Raw genomic sequence first — 19,171 nt, forward strand, 5'->3', positions numbered from 1 at the left:
CTCTGATTTTGAATGTTTCTTCAGATCCACTTGCAACACTTTAATTTCCATTGTTAATCCATATCCCATGATTTTTTAAATGTCTCTCCAAGGCTATTGGCAGTCTTGTCCGTATATTGGGAAATGTCACTCTCCTGGCTCAGTTCTCTCCACCCAGAGTCTATCTCCTTTAATTTGTATTATCTCATCTCATTTCAGAAGTCACTTTGTGTATACCGTGACTCGAGGCAGGGCCTTGGAAATTCCCTATCCCATAAATAGCCACTATTTCTTTGTAGCATTTATGATTTTTCTATCTGGTGTTGCATAGGTTCCACTCATCAGTCTAATGTGAACATATACATTGAACCGTTAACAAACTGCATTTCAGATGGAAGAAGCCTCAATCTATCTAGACTCCTGCTGCCCTTATGGGAGCACTGCCGTCTTCTCACCTGAAGAACTGGAAGCCTGTGTTCCTCTGGATATAACCAGCGAGTACTGTTAATCAAGGTGATCAAATGCCAACTGGGAACCGAGGTAGACTCTGTATTCTTTGAATCCCACATGCCTGGCTGAGCTGAGAGACGTCTCTGTGTGTAGGCCCTGTACAGACATACTGATTGAATCAGGCTCCAGGATTGAGCTGTAGGCACAGGAACCAGGTGGGTGAGGAGCTCTGATCTCTTTTGTCCCAGGACATGCCCACATCACCTTGGCCCCACTGTCAGGTCTCAGGACCAAAGGCAGGCATGACAAACGAGTCACTTCTGCAGCACAAGCACAGAGGATGTTGGTCAGACCTCCTGACTCGGACATAATGTGTCTTTAACTGCAGTGCTCTAAGATTCACTCTTGAGCCACAATCCTTAAAATTCTTTGCCTCCTGCAAAAAATTGGCATAGTTGTCTATACCTTTGTTGAAGATACAACTCAGGGTTCCCTGCTCTCAGTTCCATTCCCTGTCTCCTTTAGTTTGGCTTGTTTTCCTAAGCAGTCTTTGAAAACCAGTCATAAACCCTTCTACCATTACCTGTTCACATGGTTCCTACAGCCAAGCTCTGTCTTGGCTCTCTCACCATGAATAGCCGAAGTTCTATCTACCACCAAAGACTGATTTTTATTTGAGAGTTTTTGGATTCCGTCCATCAGTCTGGTCTCTGTGTATGTCATCCCCAAGCATTTACTTACCAGGCATCTAATTAGAGAAGGCTGAATAAGGTGCTAATTCTTTCAGAATGAAGGCAGGCCAGGTCCCCTGCTGTGGGAGGATCTGTTGCAGGGCTTGCACAGCCCTGAGGCAGAGAGGTTGTGATGATGATCTCCTGGATGCGGCCAATGCCCAGTCCTCGGGGCAGGAGACCTAGCCAGTTATCACAATACAGTATTTGAGACCTCCTGAAATATTCTTTCACTGAACCTATTCTTACACTGAGGGTATCTGTGTCCTGTGTTAGGACTGCACATTGGGATAGTCATGTGTGATGTGGGATCTGCTTATTGTGACTGGCCTTGTCTGAATTTATTTCTAGCAAATCAAATTGATCCTGAAGAGGAGGAAGGCCAAGACCAGATACACCTCAGGTAACTGAAGAATCAAGGGTTGTTATTTCCATGATGACATGTGGCAACTACATTTCAAGGGAAAAACAGAAAGTGCTGATTTGACCCATTTTCATCTGTTCTGTGCTCATGAAGAATCCATTTTAACAATATTGTCTTTCCTCACAATGGCACATGTAAGTCCTTTCTTTGTCCCTCAATTTGAGTGACCTGCAGCCAGCTGAAATAGGTGACCTAATCAACCACAGGTATTGGATTCCCTGTAGTTCCTTGTCCTCTGCTTTTGTTAAAACCAGAGTGAGAGGCGTATCTGCTTTCTGCCTCTTTGGGGTTAGCACATTGCTGGCATATCATAGTAGAAAAGGAATGAGAAAGAAGTCCTGCATCTGAGTATTAAGAGAAAGAGGCCTTCAAGACATGTGACCTCCTGGTGTCAATAATACCTTTAAAGCCTGCATTTACTTTTGCACTGAATGTTGGGTCAACAGAATGTATCCCAAATATTGAAGCTACCTGTATGAATCTCCATGTGTGCTGTGAGTCATGACTTCCATGCAGCATGGTTGAGCTTTGTTGCTCATAAGCTAGTTACGTGGCCAGTGCACTGAGGACCTACTGTTCTTTCTCTCTCTGTCTGCCTTTCTCTCTGTCTCTCCCTTTCTCTCTGTGTCTACTGCTCCACACTCTGTCACATTCTCTCACTGTGGGTGTGCCACTTTGCTGTGACTACACTGCTGTCCCTCTTGGCAACACTGGCTAGGCTGGTGTGGGATCTGTTTTTGTTTCAGTCCTCAGCCCTACATCCTCCATACTCTTCCACGGGGAGCTGCGGGAGGTCGCACAGCATGACATCCCACAGGACTCACTGGATGGTTGCTATCTGACTTCCTCAGTTCTTCCTGACCTGTGTAACACCCATTGCCCTTATAGGAGCTCAGCCATCAGCTCATTTGAGGAACTGGAAGTCTGTTCTGTTCTGCATGCAGCCAGTAAGTATTCCACCGCTGAAGTGATAAACCTCCACCTGAACTCCCAGGTAGACCCCGTTGTTTGGTATCCAGCACCTTTGGCTTTGTTGAGATTTCTCATCACTGTGTGTAAGCCCTGTGGTCACAGTGGTTTGAATCAGGTTCTAAGATAGAGTTATAAGCACAGACCTCAGTGAGGCAGAAGCTGCCCTTACTTCCATGTCCCAGGACAAGCCTAGGATGCTTTGAGCCCAATTTTGGACCCAGACAAAAGTGATAAACTCACATCATAGCACATGGACAGATGTATGTCTTTGCTCCTGATTTTCATCAAATGCCTCTTTTCACCTTCTGTGCTCTCATTTTCTTTCCCTAACAATGTCTCTTGAGTTTCTAGTCTTTCTGAACATGTGGCAGCCTTATCTACATCTGTGGATTTATCTTTGCGCCAGGTTCACTGCTGTCATCCCCAGTGTCAGTCTCCTCTAAGTTGGCTGTCTCAACCAAGCAGTCACTTGAGTCTCTGGACATAAACACCTCTAGGGTCATCCTGGTTATAAGTGTCCCAGAAGCATGGTAAAGCCCTGCCATTCCCTCACTCAGTTCTGTGTACCACCAGTTCAGAGTTTTTAGATACCATCCATCAGTCTAGTCTCTCTGTGAAAATTACACTCAGCCATCAACAGGTATGCTAGTTCCCCAAAATCTGGGAAGAGATGTCTCACTCTTCATACAGACTGTGCATGAGGGCCCACTAGGTCAGGGAGATATTGCCAGATAGCCCAGGAAAGCAAACCAAGGCACTTTCTGAAGACACAACCTGAGGCCCTTGGAATAGTCCTTATACAATACTTTGTTTTCACATTAGGGATATTTATGTCCCTGCCCTGGCATTGGACACTGGATTATTAATGTACAATGGGGTATCTGTTTAATGTGACTGGCCCTGTCTGAATTTATTTGTAGGAAATCATACTAACCTGGAAGAGGAGGAGGAAGACCAAGACCACATTTTTTCCAGGTAACCCTGAAGAATTGTGGGTCTTCATTCAGTTTTGACGTCTGATGATCTCCATTCTAGGAAAATCAGGAAGTACTGTATATATCTATTTCACCCATACAGATAGCCACAGAGTGTCCATTAGCAATGTTGTCTGTTTTCCCTTTGGTACTTGTATGGGCCCCTTTATTCATCACTCTCAAATTTAGTAACTTGATGCAGGTGTCATAATCAGTCATAGGATTTTTTGCATTTGATTGCTCTACCCATTGTACAAAGCCAGCATGGGATGCCCATCTGCCTTTGCCTGACTGGCATGACCATATGAGCAGGTATTCCATGATAATGAAAGTGACTAGAAAAAAAACCCTGTCATGTCTCAGTATTTAGAGAAATAGACCTTGTAGACACAAGATTTTAGGAGTCTGCAATGCTGTCCGAGCCTGTGCCCCCTGGGCTGGGGCATGCAAATGTCAATAAAATCTGTGCAGTAATGTTGAGCCACCTCTGTGGTTTCTGTTGTGCTGTGTGTCATGAGAGCTCTGTATTGTGGTAGTTCAGTCTCCTTCCTCATGGGCTTGTACACTGGACAGGGCTCTGAGCACTTCCCGCTCTTCCTCTCTCCCTCCTTGTCTTTCCTGTTCCCACTGCAACCAAACTCAGGCCCCAGAGAGAGGAGGATTGCTTTATCTCCCTTCACAGGGGCTTCCCATTTGTTTACTGGGACCAGTTCCTTACCCTTCCCATCTAACTGGCTGGGACTCTGCGTACTAATCCTGCTTATTTAATCATTGATCCTCCATGCCCAGTGAGACTCAGTTAGGAGCTGCTGATGGTAAAAGAGAAGGAAGTCCCACAGGACGCAGTGCATGAACGTTATTTGACTTGCTCGAGGGTCTCTGACCTGCTGGCCTCCTATAGGCCTTCCAGAAGTGCCTCATCGACACCTGATGCGCAGCAAGTCTTCATGGTGCTGGAGGTAGACAGTGAGTACTCCTGTTGTGAAGGGCATAAACTCCTGCTGGGTCCCCAAGAACCTCTGTATTCTCTGTATCCAACACCCTGTGTGGGCTGAGAGATGCATCCCTGCAAACAGGCCGTGTAGACTCCTACTGGTTTTAATATTGCTCTTAGATTCAATTTTCAAAAGGCACATGATTGTGGGTCAGGCAATTTTCTCTTCTTCTTCTGTCATCTGGCCCCTCTCACAAGTGCAGGCTGTTGGCACCACATCAGGCCAGAGATGGGAAATGGAGGGATGATGGCCGAATCTCAGCTGCCACCATCTCACCTGGAGAAATTTGTGTCACTCACCTCATTTTATTCCGGATAAGACTTTTTATCCTCATGAGATTACAATGACATTAGTACTTCCTGAGTAGTTCTTAAAGCATCTCTGGCTTCCCACAGAGTCTTTCCACTGCAGTCTGCTGTGTATTTGCAACATATGTTCTATTGTTCCCAAGTCCAAAGTGTTTCCCCTCGGGGTGCCTACCTCCCTGTGAAGCATTGAGAAATGAGATCCTGAACAACAAATTCTGCCTCTGTCCAAGGTTTCAGGGAAGTTATAACTCTGGCTCTGCTTTGACAGCCTCCATAAATGGCTGTGGTTTCACCTTTGTGCAGCCCCAATGATTTCTTCCATGTGTGGCCTATAATTTTAATCATGTGTCTCGTCTCTGTGTTCTAATCTAGCACAAACCATCAACAACCTGTATGACTTATGGGCCCTGGCCTGATTTATGAACAAAGCATAGTGGCTCCCCACTCCATGATCTCCAGAAATCATTTTTTTCTCATGCAGGCTATGTTTTGGACTTCTCTTTTGGGCAAAGCAGAGGGTTCTTAGGAAACTTTACTCATCAAATCATCTTGTAGGAAAAGCAAGAACTCTGTGATGTTCCTTACTCTATCTTAATATTTTATAGTGAAATTGGCTATGAAAAATTTTGTCCCCCCTCTAAGTGCCTTTTCATGCTAGACCATCTCTTTCCTGTTTCTCATTCTTCCCTGAGCTGGAAATAAATAAAGGCTTCCTCAGGATCACAGCGATTCACAAAGCAGAAATGAAAGTTTTCTGCATCTGTTCTCTGCTGTGCCCCTTAGGAAGTGAGCTCCTTGTTCCCTGTCACCCACTCAGCTCACAGGGACCCTATCAACTCAGTGTGGCATCTCACATTAGAACCGAGGGTGCTGAGGCTCAATAAGGTCACTTCACTTGCCCAAGAGCCCGAGCCACTGTGTGGTGGGACAGCGGCCCTTCAGGGGCCTGACTTCCCTGCTCAGTCTCCATGCGCTGTCCCCTGCCTTCTGATCTGTCAAGGACTGAGCAGGAGTGGTGCTCACCCTGTCCTTTCTGCTTTTGGACCAAATTATTTGAAACAGTTTTGAATTTAAACACAAAAATTGCAAGGCTGCTCTAAAGAACTACTGTGGCCACCATCCATCTCCTAATGGATCAGTGCACTTTGCCATGTGAGCAGAGCCAGTGGCTTATCCAGCCCCTCCAGGCAGAGCTACAGTTCTAGGATCCCTCCACGGAAAAGCAGTGACAGGCTATGAGGCCCATGTCTTTTACCAACACCTGCCCCAGAGAGGTTTTCTTCTCTTACTCCCATGTCCCAATGGGGCAACTATCTAGGGTATCCTAGCGCTGTGCCCTGCTGCCCAGCTGCCTCAGAGACACTGACAGCCAGTAATTCACCTAAATTACATTGATTGATGATTAATACCCTGAGGAAAGATGGTGAGCACACCAGCCCAAAGAATTGGTTGTAGAGAAAGACCTGGTAGGGCTGGGGTCATGGAAGATTCATATAAGGAAGTTGTGGGGAGTGTTATTGGAAATGAGAGAGGGGCCAGAACAGAAGGACACAAAGGCAAATAGAGGAGTTTAGAGTTTGTGGCCAGTGGAGTGTTTAAGGTAGAGGACAGTAGAAAGATCGTTTTCAGAGGTAGATATAGGACAAGATGAGAACAGGACTTCTGGGTGATGAGGCTGGTGGAGCAATTGATAGTGTGGAGGTGGTAGAATCAGAAAAGAGGAAGGAGACAGATGAATCTAGGCACCGATGACAAGAGTCTGACATAGTGTGCTGCCAGGAAGACTGAAGAGTGATGTTCATGACAAATCATGACCTGTAGTGTTCCCTTTTTTAAAGACTTGGTCTGGTGTTGGTATTAGGGTAATGTTGACCTCATGGAATCTGGTAGGACATATCTTCTCTGCTTCTATTTTCTGGAAGAGATTGTAGAGCATTGGGATAATTTCTTCCTTAAATGTTTGACAGAATTCAACGGTGAATTTATCTGTGCCCAGCCCTTTCTGTTTCAGAAGGTGATTAATTACTGACTCAACTTCTGTTAGAAGACCCTAGGACTATTCAGATTATCTATTTCTCTTTGTGTGAGTTCTGATAGATTCTATCATTAAAGTAAATGATTGGTTTCAAACATTAGGGCACAGAATTATTCAATATTCCTCTACTATCCTTTTAATGTCCATGGGATCTTTTTAATGTCCATAGTGACCGTCCTTCTTTCACTTGTCACATTAGTAATTTGTTTCTTCTCTCTTTTTTTCATGGTTAACCTGGCTAGGTTGTTTATCAATTTTACTGAGCATTTTAAAGAACTCACTTCTGGTTTTGTTGATTTTCTCTATGGATTTCCTGTTTTCAATTTCATTGATTTCTGCTCTACTTTGTATTGATTTTTTTGTATTTCCTAAGATTTCTCTGTATTAATGTTTTTACATTGGATTTAATTTGTTCTTCTTTTTCATAGTACCCTATGATGGAAGCTTTGATTATTGATTTTGATCTTTCTTTTTTTCTAATATATGCATTTAATACTATAAATTTCCATCTAAGCACTGTTTTTGTTGCATTCTACAAGTTTTTATTGTATTTACATTTTCATTTAGGTCAAGTATCTTAAACTTCTCTTGAGACCTCTTTGACCTTTGTTTTACTTAGAAGTATATTGTTTAATCTACAGGTGTTCTAGGATTTTGCAGCTATCTTTCTGCCATTGATTTCTTGTTTAATTCCACTGGGATCTGAGAGCACATTTTATATGTTTTCTACTTTAAATTTGTTAATGTGTGTTCTCATGGCCCAGAATGAACCTATCTTACTGACTGTTCCATGTAAGCTTGAGAAGAATGTTTGTTCTTCTGTTGTTTTGTGGAGTATTTATATAAATGCCATTTTTATCCAGTTGATTGATGGTGCTGTTTAGTTCAACTATGCCCTTACGATTTTCTGCCTGCTGATGTGTCTGTTTCTGATAGAGGGATGTTGAAATCTCTAACGACAGTTGATCCTTGAACAACATGGGGATTAGCCAAACAACCCCATGCAGTCAAAAATCCACATATAGCTTTTGACACCCCAAAAACTTTACTAATAGCCTATTGCTGACTGGAAATCTTCCTGAAACAAAATAGTTGATTAGCATCTATTTTGTATGTTATATATATATATATGTATGTATTGTTGCAAGAAAATAAGCTAGAGGAAAGAAAATGCTTTTTCAAATTGTTGCAAATCTCCAAAAAGTTTCCCAACATGTTTATTGAAAAAAGAATCCATGTATAAGTGGACCCACACAGTTCAAATCTATGCTGTTCAAGGGTCAGCTGTGTATTAGTGCATCCTTGTGTTTCTCCTCACAGTTTGTTTTCGCATCATGTGTTTTGGTATTCTTTTGCTAGGTACTACAAATTAAGAACTGTTCTATCTTCTTGGAGAAATTATCCCTTTTTCAATATGTTACATTCTTCTTTATCTCTAATCATTCATTGTTCTGAAGTTTGCTGCGTCTGAAATTAATATAGCTACTCCAGCTCTCCTTTGATCAGTGTTACTGTTGTATGTATATCTTCCCCCCATTTTTTCACTTTTAATCTATGTGTGCCTTTTTATTTCAAGTGGATTTCTTGTGGACAACATATTGTTAAGTGTTTTTGTATCCACTCTTGCAGTCTATCTTTTAACTGGTTTAGTTAGATGATTGAGGTTTAAGGTGTTTATTGAATTCTTGGATGAACATCTACCACACTGTTTTAAATTCATTGCCCTTTTTCTTCTAGGTATTCATGTCTCAGTTCCCGCATCTGAAACCCCTGAAAATCCGATCTATATCCCATGGTTGTTGGGAGTGATAAGCAACATGGTTTCTAGAGTGCCTGATTCCACAAAAACTGCTTGTTAACAACTATGAATATGTGATATCTAAGCCTTGTACCTTTCTGATGCTTTAACTAGCACTTACAAAGTGGTGTAACATGCACTGTTTCGTCTGAGCAGTGCCGCCCTCCTGGGCCCCACTTCCTCGGGACCCCACCTCCCCTTGCTTTCTCAGAAATGGCACCTCTGCCAGTTTTCTTCCTCTCCTTTCAGCATGCAGCAGGGAGCCAGTTTCCTCCATGCAGGTGCTCTCAGCCACAGTGCCCATATTGGCCCCACAGCTCAGTCTCCTGCTTGCCTTTCAGATTCCCCCCCTCTTTTTAAAACCAAGAGCCACCTTTTTACATAAAGTGCATGAATTAGTCTGTTTGAAACTCCACTTAATTCATCATCTCCACTCATCTACTTGGTCATGTCCTCAGCTTCTTTGTCACCAGGATCCACTTCTGCTCAGATTTTCTGAAAACTGAGCTTTTACGCCCTGACATCCACCTCCTCTTGGTCACGTTCATCCTTATCCCCTGGCACTCGTGATATCTCCTCCTAGACCTGCGTGCTGCCTGGTGTCAGCTGTCAGGCCATGATCTCACCTAGGAAATTAGAAGAGACCCATGTTCTCTGGTGGAGGTGACACAGTGAGCACCAATGTCGCACCATGGAGCTCTCAGAGGGAGCATCCAGCCCCAGACCCACTGGCTCAGTCTCTCTCTCCTGCTCACTTTCCACGGAGGACTAAGCATAAAACTAGGCTCCATGTCAGATTATTTGGCCAAGGATAGTTTCCTTCTGTCTGTTCTGGCTGCCTTAACAAAACTATCATAGACTGGGTAACTGATAAACAAGAGAAATTTATTTCTCAACTTTCGGAGGCTGGCTAGTGCATGGTCAGAGTGCAGGTACACTTGGTGCCTGGTGAGGACCACTTCCTTGTTCACAGATGACTTGGTTCTTGGTCTGGCCTCATGTGGTGGAAGGGGCAAGAGAGATCCGTAAGGCCTCTTTTGTAAGAGCATTAACTCCATTCAGGATGTTCTGCCTTCTAAAGGTCCTGCCTTCAGATACCATCACATTGGTGATAAAGTTCTAGCATGTGAATTTTGGAGGGATGTACACTTTCATTCTGCAGCACATTCTTTTAATGCCCTATATTTTATTTGCACTCCCCTCCACCCTGTAATTCTTTCCTGGTGTCCAACATTTGTCTGTTTCTCGCCACAGCTTTTCTTATTCATATTTCTAATTTTTTTCCAATTTCAGCTGACTAGAATAGTGATTAAGATGTCATATGCAATGACTGCAAAATCCCTATTTAGTCCTTTATTCTCCTGGATAATCACATACATGTACAAACGATATTGGTATCATATGTCATATACATTATAGATACTTGGGGTGGATATTATATGCAGTGTACATATACAAAGTACATTATGCATCAATGCAAGTTTTATAAATTCTCTACCTTTAGTCTTCCCCAGATCATTTCTCTCTTGAGGTTTTCCATCACCTTGACTTGCTTGATCTCTACAGTCTCTTCCCTCCCGTCAGCACAACCTGTGTTCAGCATGACACCATTGGATTTGTCTTCTCTACCTAGGAATTATTTCTATCTGCCAGTTCTAATTTTCTTGAAAATACTTTTTTTGTTGATCTTTCTTACACTACACAACAATGATAAGATTGCTAGCAGATGAACATACTCCCAACTGACAAAAATGGGAAAACAAAAAGGACATATCAAAGTGTGTCCATTGACTTCACCACATTCGTGACTTTGAGATGGTCTTTCTTGTTCTGGCCACTTCTTTAGTCCATGTCCCACCAGTGGATCCTGGCGGCTGTGGCTTTCTTTACAGAGCTGGGTTTGGATGTTTCTGTTGGAAAGAGGAAGCCTCCCAAGCCAGAGGGTGATGTTTCTGAGGGCACAGCTGCTGAAAAGCACAAGTGCCCAGTGTCTGGCTACATTAATGCCTTGAGTACCAGAAAAGAGAAGATTCTCCAAAGAAAAGTGCTGTTCAGAAAATGGAGACCAGCATGCAGATCCCCTGGCCTTCAAGCTTAGGGAACTGAGGTAATTGTGTCTGTGGATTTTCGAGGCACTTATTTTTATTGCTGTCTATCTAAGATAATAGCTGTTCTCCCCTGTTCTCACTCTTTCTCCTATTTCACTCCAGTAGCGGATGCTGCTCCCTCTTTTCCAAGGGGGCAGCCTCTCACCACCATCTCCTTTTGCGCTCTTATCTCTGGTACGCTCTCACTGCTGCTGTCCTGATGGTCCTTCTCACCGTTCCTCAGTCACAGGACACCCGGACCCATGGTGCTCCCCATCAGAAGAGCATTACACACTGCCTTCCCTTCCCTCTCCCCCACCTCCGAGGCCTCTTTCTTCCAGGTGCTTTGTACAAATGAGTCACTTGCACAAGGATCCTCCTCCTGGGTATTTTAAGGAACCGAACTAGGATAACCCTTATCCCTCAGCTTCTCCATGTGAATAAGAAGTACTGAAACTAAAGAGAAAGAGCCCTGATTGTGAAAATTAATAGAGAACTTGTCTTAAGGTGGGAGTGCCGTAGTGGCCTGGTGTCAGGTTTCTCCTCAGCCCCAGATGCACAAGCCTGTGCTAATCTGCGTGGGGCCTCCAGTGACTCAATATGTGCCTATGAGGGCCTCACTGGAGCTGACATTAGGTGGAGGACAGTAGATGGCACCCTACAGGGACACTGGCCAAAAGTAGAAGCAGAGGCCAGGTTTCCCAAGTGCGCACATATGAGGTGCTTAGCCACTCAGCCCTCTCCCCTTTATTGCCATTACTACCCTTGCATATTCAGTTAAGAACCTGGAACAATGAACTCAGTTGGAAATTGAGGCAGAGAATACAGGAGAACATTGTAGTAAATTAACTCTGGGCCAATTTTAGGAAAACCCATGGGGAGGCCCAAGAATACAAGACAATCTTTGCCTTAGACAAGTCCAATTAAGAAGGAAAGTGATTTACCTGAGACCGTCAGAAAGAAGACAAAATCTCGGGCCAATGGGAAAGAAACTCATGCTGGGAGAATTCGAGAGGAAAAAGAATGGTGTGAAACAGGGTAGGTCCAGCGAGCAACTCCAAATCATACTATCATAAAATAAATACCGAGTGAGTGTTGAGCTAATAAGAATGCCTTGTCCCAATTCCTTGCAATCTTGATTCAGGCATTCTGCAGTGAGGTTTGTGTCAGTATTTTTACAAAGCCCCACGAATGGGCATCTAGCTATTAGAAGGTCTATGGATTTAGCAGGATCTCAGTAACCAGCAAAGAGGTGTCCTGTGTGTGTGGCTATTTCATAGAAAAGCTGAACATCAGCCATTGATGGAATCAGCATTCCTCTCTCAACAGAACTGTTTCTACAACTGGGGAAAACAGAAGAGAAAAAAGATAGAGGGATGGGTTAGACATATAATCTCTGTATTTGTATGTCAGTCTCTCAGTTTAGTTATAATACCAGATACAGGGAGAAAGAACTATTATGTTAGAAACTCAGTGTGCCAAAATAATGCCTCCCTTGTCTATAAGTAGTGGAATTTAATGCTTTCTTTTCTACTTTTAAAATGAAGCCTGCAATTCACGATTCCCTAAATTGATTTCACAGCCCACTAATTGGTTCAAACTGTATTTGAAAATACTATTTTTTATCAAATTTTGTCTTTATACAAAACCCCAATAACAAATGTGAGGTCTCCTCGTTTATCCTTTTTATGCCCTTCTTTACTCTAGCACTAAATACATAGAGAGACTCTTTCCTTAGGGAGATGTTTGGAAAAGAAAGTGAGGAGAATTTAGTGTAACTAGATCAAACGCTTTTTCACCTTCACTTCTGAGTTTTGTGGGTCTACCTATTGAGCATATTCGTAGAAACAGCCTAAAGTGTATCCTTGTGTGAAACCCCCTTCAGAGAATGTTGGTGTCCATGGGATGAAAATGAGTGGGTCCGTGGTTACACTCCCTGCTTTCGTTTCACTAACTCCATTTTGAGCTATTTGGAGCAGGATTTCTCAGCCAAGCCTTATACCTGTCCAGCCCAGCTGGCCTGACAGTGGCTACTGCCTGCTGACACCTTTCCTCTCCCTTTTCCCAAATGTATGCAAAGGGCCAGAGGTCTGTGATCCCAGGGTTGTCAGTAAGAGGTCACATGACTTTGGTTAGTCCTCAGTCCCTTGGCACCATAGCCCCTTACGTGTAAAAGGTGGAACTGGACGTGGATATGTTTCTGTGGTCCCAGCTGGCTCTCACATTCTAGGACTCCCTCCACAGCCTGCTCCTCCTCCTCAAGACTGAGGCAAGAGCTAGAGGAGGACATGTTTTCCGCCAAGGGTCCCCTCATTCCAGAGTGATCTGTTTCTGAATGTGTGTGACAGGTGCTCAACCAAGCACATCTCTCCCTGGAGGTGTGAGAAAGCCATCGCTTCACTCCAGATGAAGGCTATCAGGAGAGGAGTGGCTGCTGAGCAAAGGGCAGCAGGCAAGTGGCCAAGGCTTTGCAGCAGCCTGGAGCAGCTTCCAGACAGGGTGAGGAATAGGGCCCCTACATCCTGTAACACAGGCTGGCTGTGACTTTAGGGAGGTTTTCTTCTAAATCGGGGTTCTCACTTTCTCCTTCAGCCAGCCTGCAGCTCCCCCTTCAGCCCCTACCCTCTGCAGGAGCTCCTGGCCTCTGTCACCAAGTGCACATCTCTCTAGGCTCAGCTCTCACCAGATCCTGACAAACACTTGCATTTGATTTGTTTTTTTCTTTCTCTCTTTTCACAGATACAAAGCACTCCTGGAAAGATGAACTGAAACATTCCTCACCTGAAAAGCAGCTTTTCCACAGGAGGAAACAAAATCTAAAACAGCAAGTCACTAAAAAGCACTGAATTATATACTTTAAAGTAGTGAATTTTGTGGCATTAGAATTACATTTCAATAAAAGTAAACATGAAATCTTAATTATTTATGTTCTCCAATCCCTAGCTCAACTGTCATAAAGGCCAGCTGTAGTTACTACCCTATGTTTCAAGAATTTCCCAGCATCCTTTTAATATACTTCTCTTTTGCATTAAATAGCTTGTGGGAGTTATCTTCTTTGCAATCCAATAATTTATAACTAAGAAAAGAATCATGAGACACAAGTTTAAGGCAGTTTGAAATGAGTGACTAAGCGACCTCAATACTCAATGCAAAAGGAGTTCTGGATGCAGTAGAAAGCTGTTTAAGTGTTTTAAGCAGGAGCCTAAGATGCTGAAAACAGTCTAACAGGAAGATGAATCTGGCACCAGTGTGTGGTGTGAATTAGCGGCAGACTCTTCCTGCCCTCAGATTGCTCCTGGAGCTGCTTGTCAAGCACACTATTCTCCACAACTGCGTGTAGAGTATTTCACTAGAGTAATCCCTAGAGATCTGGACATCGATGATAGAACTATCTACTGGTTTTGATTAAAGAAAATCCCTTATTTTCTTCAAATGTTGTTTTTGTCTGATGGAAATCTCTGTCACAGAATCATAGCACCAAGTTTTAGAGAAGGGAGGAAAGGTTTATCTCATTTTTTCATTTTCAGGTAAGGGAAGTTTGGTCGGGACAGGGTGAGGTAATAAATCACTTTTTAAGGGTCATAAAACATTTTTCAGGCTTAGGAAAAAAATGTTAGAGATTTATTTTCAGCTCATTCTTATTTCCTCTTTATTTTTAATCTTCAGTGATTCTGAATGTTACCTTGATTTTACTTAACACCCTTATATTTTGTTTTGCTTCCTGAATATGTTTTACTTTCTCCCTAGATTGTAATCTTTGAAGGTAAACACCTTATATTTCACTCATTTATTACTGAATTCCTCACATTGTTTAAAATAGCATGACGCATGCAGTCAGTACTCAGTGACTGAATTGATGAGTGAATGGATACCGTCAAGGAGGCACAGCAGCAACGCTTAGACAGGCTACGGCTTTAATTCCCTGAAAGACATAGAAGCATCATAGATTAGCAAAACCCTGGAGAATCTGACATGCGTTCCAGGTTTATAGTTACTATAAGGGGAGCTCTGAGGCTAAATATTTGTCTGAACAAAGTTAATCAGGTTTCGTGGTACATCAGGGAGGGTAGTCAGAGCTCTGCTCCAGCACCACGCACTGTGAAGTTCCGGAAGTCACGGACCGGATTTAGGTCACTTTTCACGGAGCAACCTCTGAAAGCGATGCTTTATGTAACATACTTCTAGAAGTGTTTACCTTTCAAGGTGAACACTGTATCTTAATTCCCATGTTTCTGTCTCTGTTAAGGATGGTAGCAACCAATGTGTCTGCTAGCTTCTTCTACTAGTCCCCCAGGGACCCTATTCACTCATCTGGTAGGAGTAGAACTCCTAATAAAGATGTGCTTGGTTTTTTTTCACATTATCTGAACTGTTTCCATTAGTGGTGCTGAGTGAGGTGCTAGCGTTTTAAATCAGTGATTTCCACAAAGTAATAAAAATATCCAGTTATTTTCTGATAACATTTTTATCTCTCAAGAAAGAACCTACAAAATGTATCAGAAAAAATATACTGCATTTCTCATAAAGCTAAAATTACTTAAAGAATTCTTATTCTGAGACCCTCCATGTTTTCATTATTTTAAAAAATGTATTTTTTACTTATATTTAATTTATTTTTATTTACTTTTCTATTATTGAAATATAGTTGATATACAATATTATATTGGTTTCAGATATGTAACACAGTGGTTCAACAGTTACCCATGTTAGTAAACCCTTACTGCAACTAGTGCAGTAACTATCTGTCAACACAGAAAGATGTTACAACATATTCTTTCTTTTATACATTGATGTTGAGAACTCAAGGAAAAATTTTTTCATTTGTTTGGTGTGTTGATTTTGCTTGTTTTTGCTTACTTAATGAAGTAAAAAGTCGGTAATTTGGTTCAATTCCCTTGAAAGCTTTTTCAAGGTCTGTGGTTTCTGGTGTGGCTTCTCAAAGCTGGGAACCACAGCAGATGCTCATGACTGGGCACGTACTTCCCTACCTTCCTGGTTGAGTCTTTGGCCTTCTAAAAATGTTCATATTTTTAAATTAAAATTGTGGTATTAAAACCCCAAGAAAAAATTTCAGTCCAATTGATTGAATTTTTAAAGTGAATTCTTTAAAGTATATTCAATTGGCATAATGTAAGACAGAAGGTTCCTGACTTACCTCTGGTGAAGATGTCATTTTTCTTTTTTCTCATATATTGGCAGTTCCTAAATGGCTTGAATGAATTAGTGCAGTTCAAAAAAAGTTCTTTATGTCTAAGAGAACCATCTGAGTAAATTTGGTCTTTATTTAACCAAAGCACATTACTTGTTCTTCAAAGTCATCAAGAAGCTGTAATACTGAGTTTCACTTTCTCCTTGTAGAAGGGAAGGCAAAGGAATATCAACAGAGAAAAAGCTAAAATTTTATAGTCCAACATATTTCCCTAATATATTAATAGTGAAAATTGACAAGAATACTATTTCCTCTGTCACACACCTATGAGTAATGAAGGAAAACACAGTAACATTTAGACAATGGGTCAGAGCACACTTGGAAGAGGATCATAAATCTGACCTTGCTGTCAATAATCAGCAATGGTAGCCCTTGCTCTGACATGTGACCACCTCTCCGGAGACAAAAAGCCTAGGTAGGTTCAAACAAATCCTGCTTCCAAGACTCCAATAACAATACCTATTGTCCTTATTGACAGGTAGAGAAATAAAATGGAGCTTAATTGATTCTCAGGTTATCACAGATAACAGCACTATGGAGAAGACTAAGAATAAGTAAATGGGCCTCCCACAATTTGCTGACACACTGCTCCGATGCAGCCATCAATGTTCTTCTATTCCTTGTTCCTCATCTTGCACTTCTGTGTTCTGTGACTTGTCGTCTTGAGCATAGCCACGCCTTCTTTTTTGTGCTCAGATGACTGGTTTTCTGTTGTTCCCCTGCTGTATGGTCTGCTTCATTCATTGATACTTTAAAATGTGTTGGGGATATTTAATAACTCCCCTTCCCCTGCTGGAAGAGAATTCACCTTATAATATCTTAATTTTCACCCAACCTTACTAAACTTTTCAGATTCAGTAATGATCTGTCAAAAAGGATACTGTCAATTGTGTTTATCATGATTTTGTCATCCTACTACTATTTATCTTTGTAAGTCTTCAACTGTGTGTTCACCCACGGCAGTGAGTGGTGATGTCCCATGAAGAGAAATATTTGACATGGACAGAGGGTTCTAAGAAAAAATGAGCAATGTCTGAGAGACTCAAAATATAATTATTCTAATGCTACATTATAATATGAGACAAAATGTCCAACACTATGCTAAAGGATGAATTCAATTCTTTATAATGCACTGCCTAGATAAAATCTGCCTGAGTGCAAAGATTCAATTGTGCTAGGATATTTCAACTATCAGAATTGGACCATAAAAATCAAGCTTTCAGGAGTTAGACTAATTTGGTAGATGAGATTAGTTTCTCTACCTTTAAACCTTTCCCACCCACAACCACGCACACACATACACCCCAACTAAGTTTCTGAGACTTCTTGTGATGGTTTTGCCTCCCATTTCACTCATATGTACCTAGCAGTCCCCTCCACCAACAAGAACTAATATGACTATAAGAACTAATAAGAACTAATATTAACATCAGCTAACATTTTTCAATGTGATGCTATTAGGCAAATGATCAAAGGAATAGGAATTTTAACATATAAATGGAGGGAGGGCTATTTGGCAGGGCAAATTACCTTGCTTCTGTCCTCCTATTACTCAAAATGCAAATGATTGATTGAGATTCTCTGTGTCATCATCATTTCAATTATATTCTATATTTTTACTAATTAGAGTTATACTCTAAAATTGAGTAAAAAGCATCATAGTATGGCAAGACCCAATCCTTGGGAATGACAGTCGTCCAGCTGGAATGTTCTGGAACTATTACTCAGGTACTAAAGGAGTTGACAAACACCACACTTCAATCCCATATGGAAAGCAATATGAATCAAGTTTGTTTGCGGCTGAGGTTGTGCCATTTGTTGCCTTCATTTTATTGTTAATTTTTAAATCTCTTGTAGGCTAATACATGCCTGTAGTTCAAAGGTCAAACAGTAAAAAAAAGGTTTACAATGATAAAACAGCAGTTTTCTTACCTACCGCAGACTACCCCTAAACCCGCTCCTCAAAGACCACTTTAAGCTTTTTTCATTTTTTTCCTTCTGGTATTGACTTTCATGTTTCTTAAGACTGTGTTTCTCTGCTATTTCTTGAATTATGTTTTAGGTTGGTATCAGGTTCTGGAGAAAGATAGCATGGTGGCTCTAGGCTAGTGATTTAACATTGCTGTACATCAATTCATCATCTGTAAAAGGGACAATACCAATATGTGGAGACCAGCTCCACAAACCAGCTGAACCTGAGTGGAGTGGGTGAGCAGCTTTAAGGAAACAGAGAAGGATGTAAGAAAGACACGGAAACCAAAGCTGGGATCAGCAGGTTCACTGCCTGCTGATAGCAGACAAGTGACACAGTTTATTTTCTGATCACCACTTATATACACAAGCTCATAATGATGTCACTTCCAGGCTGATCTCACATCCGATGTTGTCACTTCTGCTTCCAGTGATCTTACTTCCTGGTGATGTCATTTCCAGGGTCGCATCACATCTGGCCCTCCACACCTCCCCCTTTTTTACTTTATTAAAAATGAAGGTAATAGATAGATATATAATAAAGATTATAGAAAGTCTTTCCTTAAATATCCCATTTTTAACATAGTCCTTCCCTTAATTTCCCATATAAAGATTTAATTTCCCATAGTGAAATAGAAAAGTAGGATTATAACCACAGCCTGGTTCTCAATCTGAGCCAAGCATGGGCAGCAAAGCAGCCATAAGAGGAGAAGATTTCTCTCAGAGATGGTGAAGATTCAGGCCTCTCTGAAGTTGGGGGGGTAAGGATCTATGCCTCACCTCTATTGGCCCCCAAGTTCTCTCCTGATGGCCCCTCTGTGACTGTGCCTGTCTTAGGTTGTTCCTCCCGTGAGGAATCTTACCCATCTCTGGCTAACCAGCAATCCTCGGGGGCCAGTCAGGGCAATGTGAGGTATGAGAGTGAGAAAGAGGCAGCATCGGTTTTCTGCCTCCTTGGCTGTTTATGCCTCCATGGCCTCCATGACCCAGTACCTGCTTTAGGGATCCCTTGCCAGCTGGCAGGGTCCTAGCTCAGGTAATGCATTTCAGGGAACTCAGGCCATCTTTTATAATGTAAGATACTTCTTCTGGAACAACAGGGTAGTGAGGTTTTAGAAAAAGTTTGGTTTGAGAAGGAAGGAGAAAATCACAGAACCAGCAAACAGGAAGAAAGTTGAAAAGACTGGAAGAAACCTTAGGGCAAAAACTTAGGGCATAGCTGGGAGCTCTCCCCCTTC

The 19,171-nt window shown here is 42.1% G+C and overlaps 1 long non-coding RNA gene across 1 annotated transcript; it reads left to right on the plus strand.

The window, feature by feature from the left end:
- The first annotated feature begins 1,509 nt into the window (after positions 1-1,509).
- On the plus strand, positions 1,510-3,528 carry LOC118971895 (uncharacterized). The gene is made up of 3 exons (XR_005060632.2): positions 1,510-1,563; positions 2,473-2,531; positions 3,477-3,528. It is a non-coding gene; the product is annotated as an uncharacterized lncRNA (long non-coding RNA).
- The last annotated feature ends 15,643 nt before the right edge of the window (positions 3,529-19,171 follow it).

Source organism: Manis javanica, chromosome 1, assembly GCF_040802235.1.
Source record: "Manis javanica isolate MJ-LG chromosome 1, MJ_LKY, whole genome shotgun sequence".
In the NCBI taxonomy this organism is placed as follows: domain Eukaryota; kingdom Metazoa; phylum Chordata; class Mammalia; order Pholidota; family Manidae; genus Manis; species Manis javanica.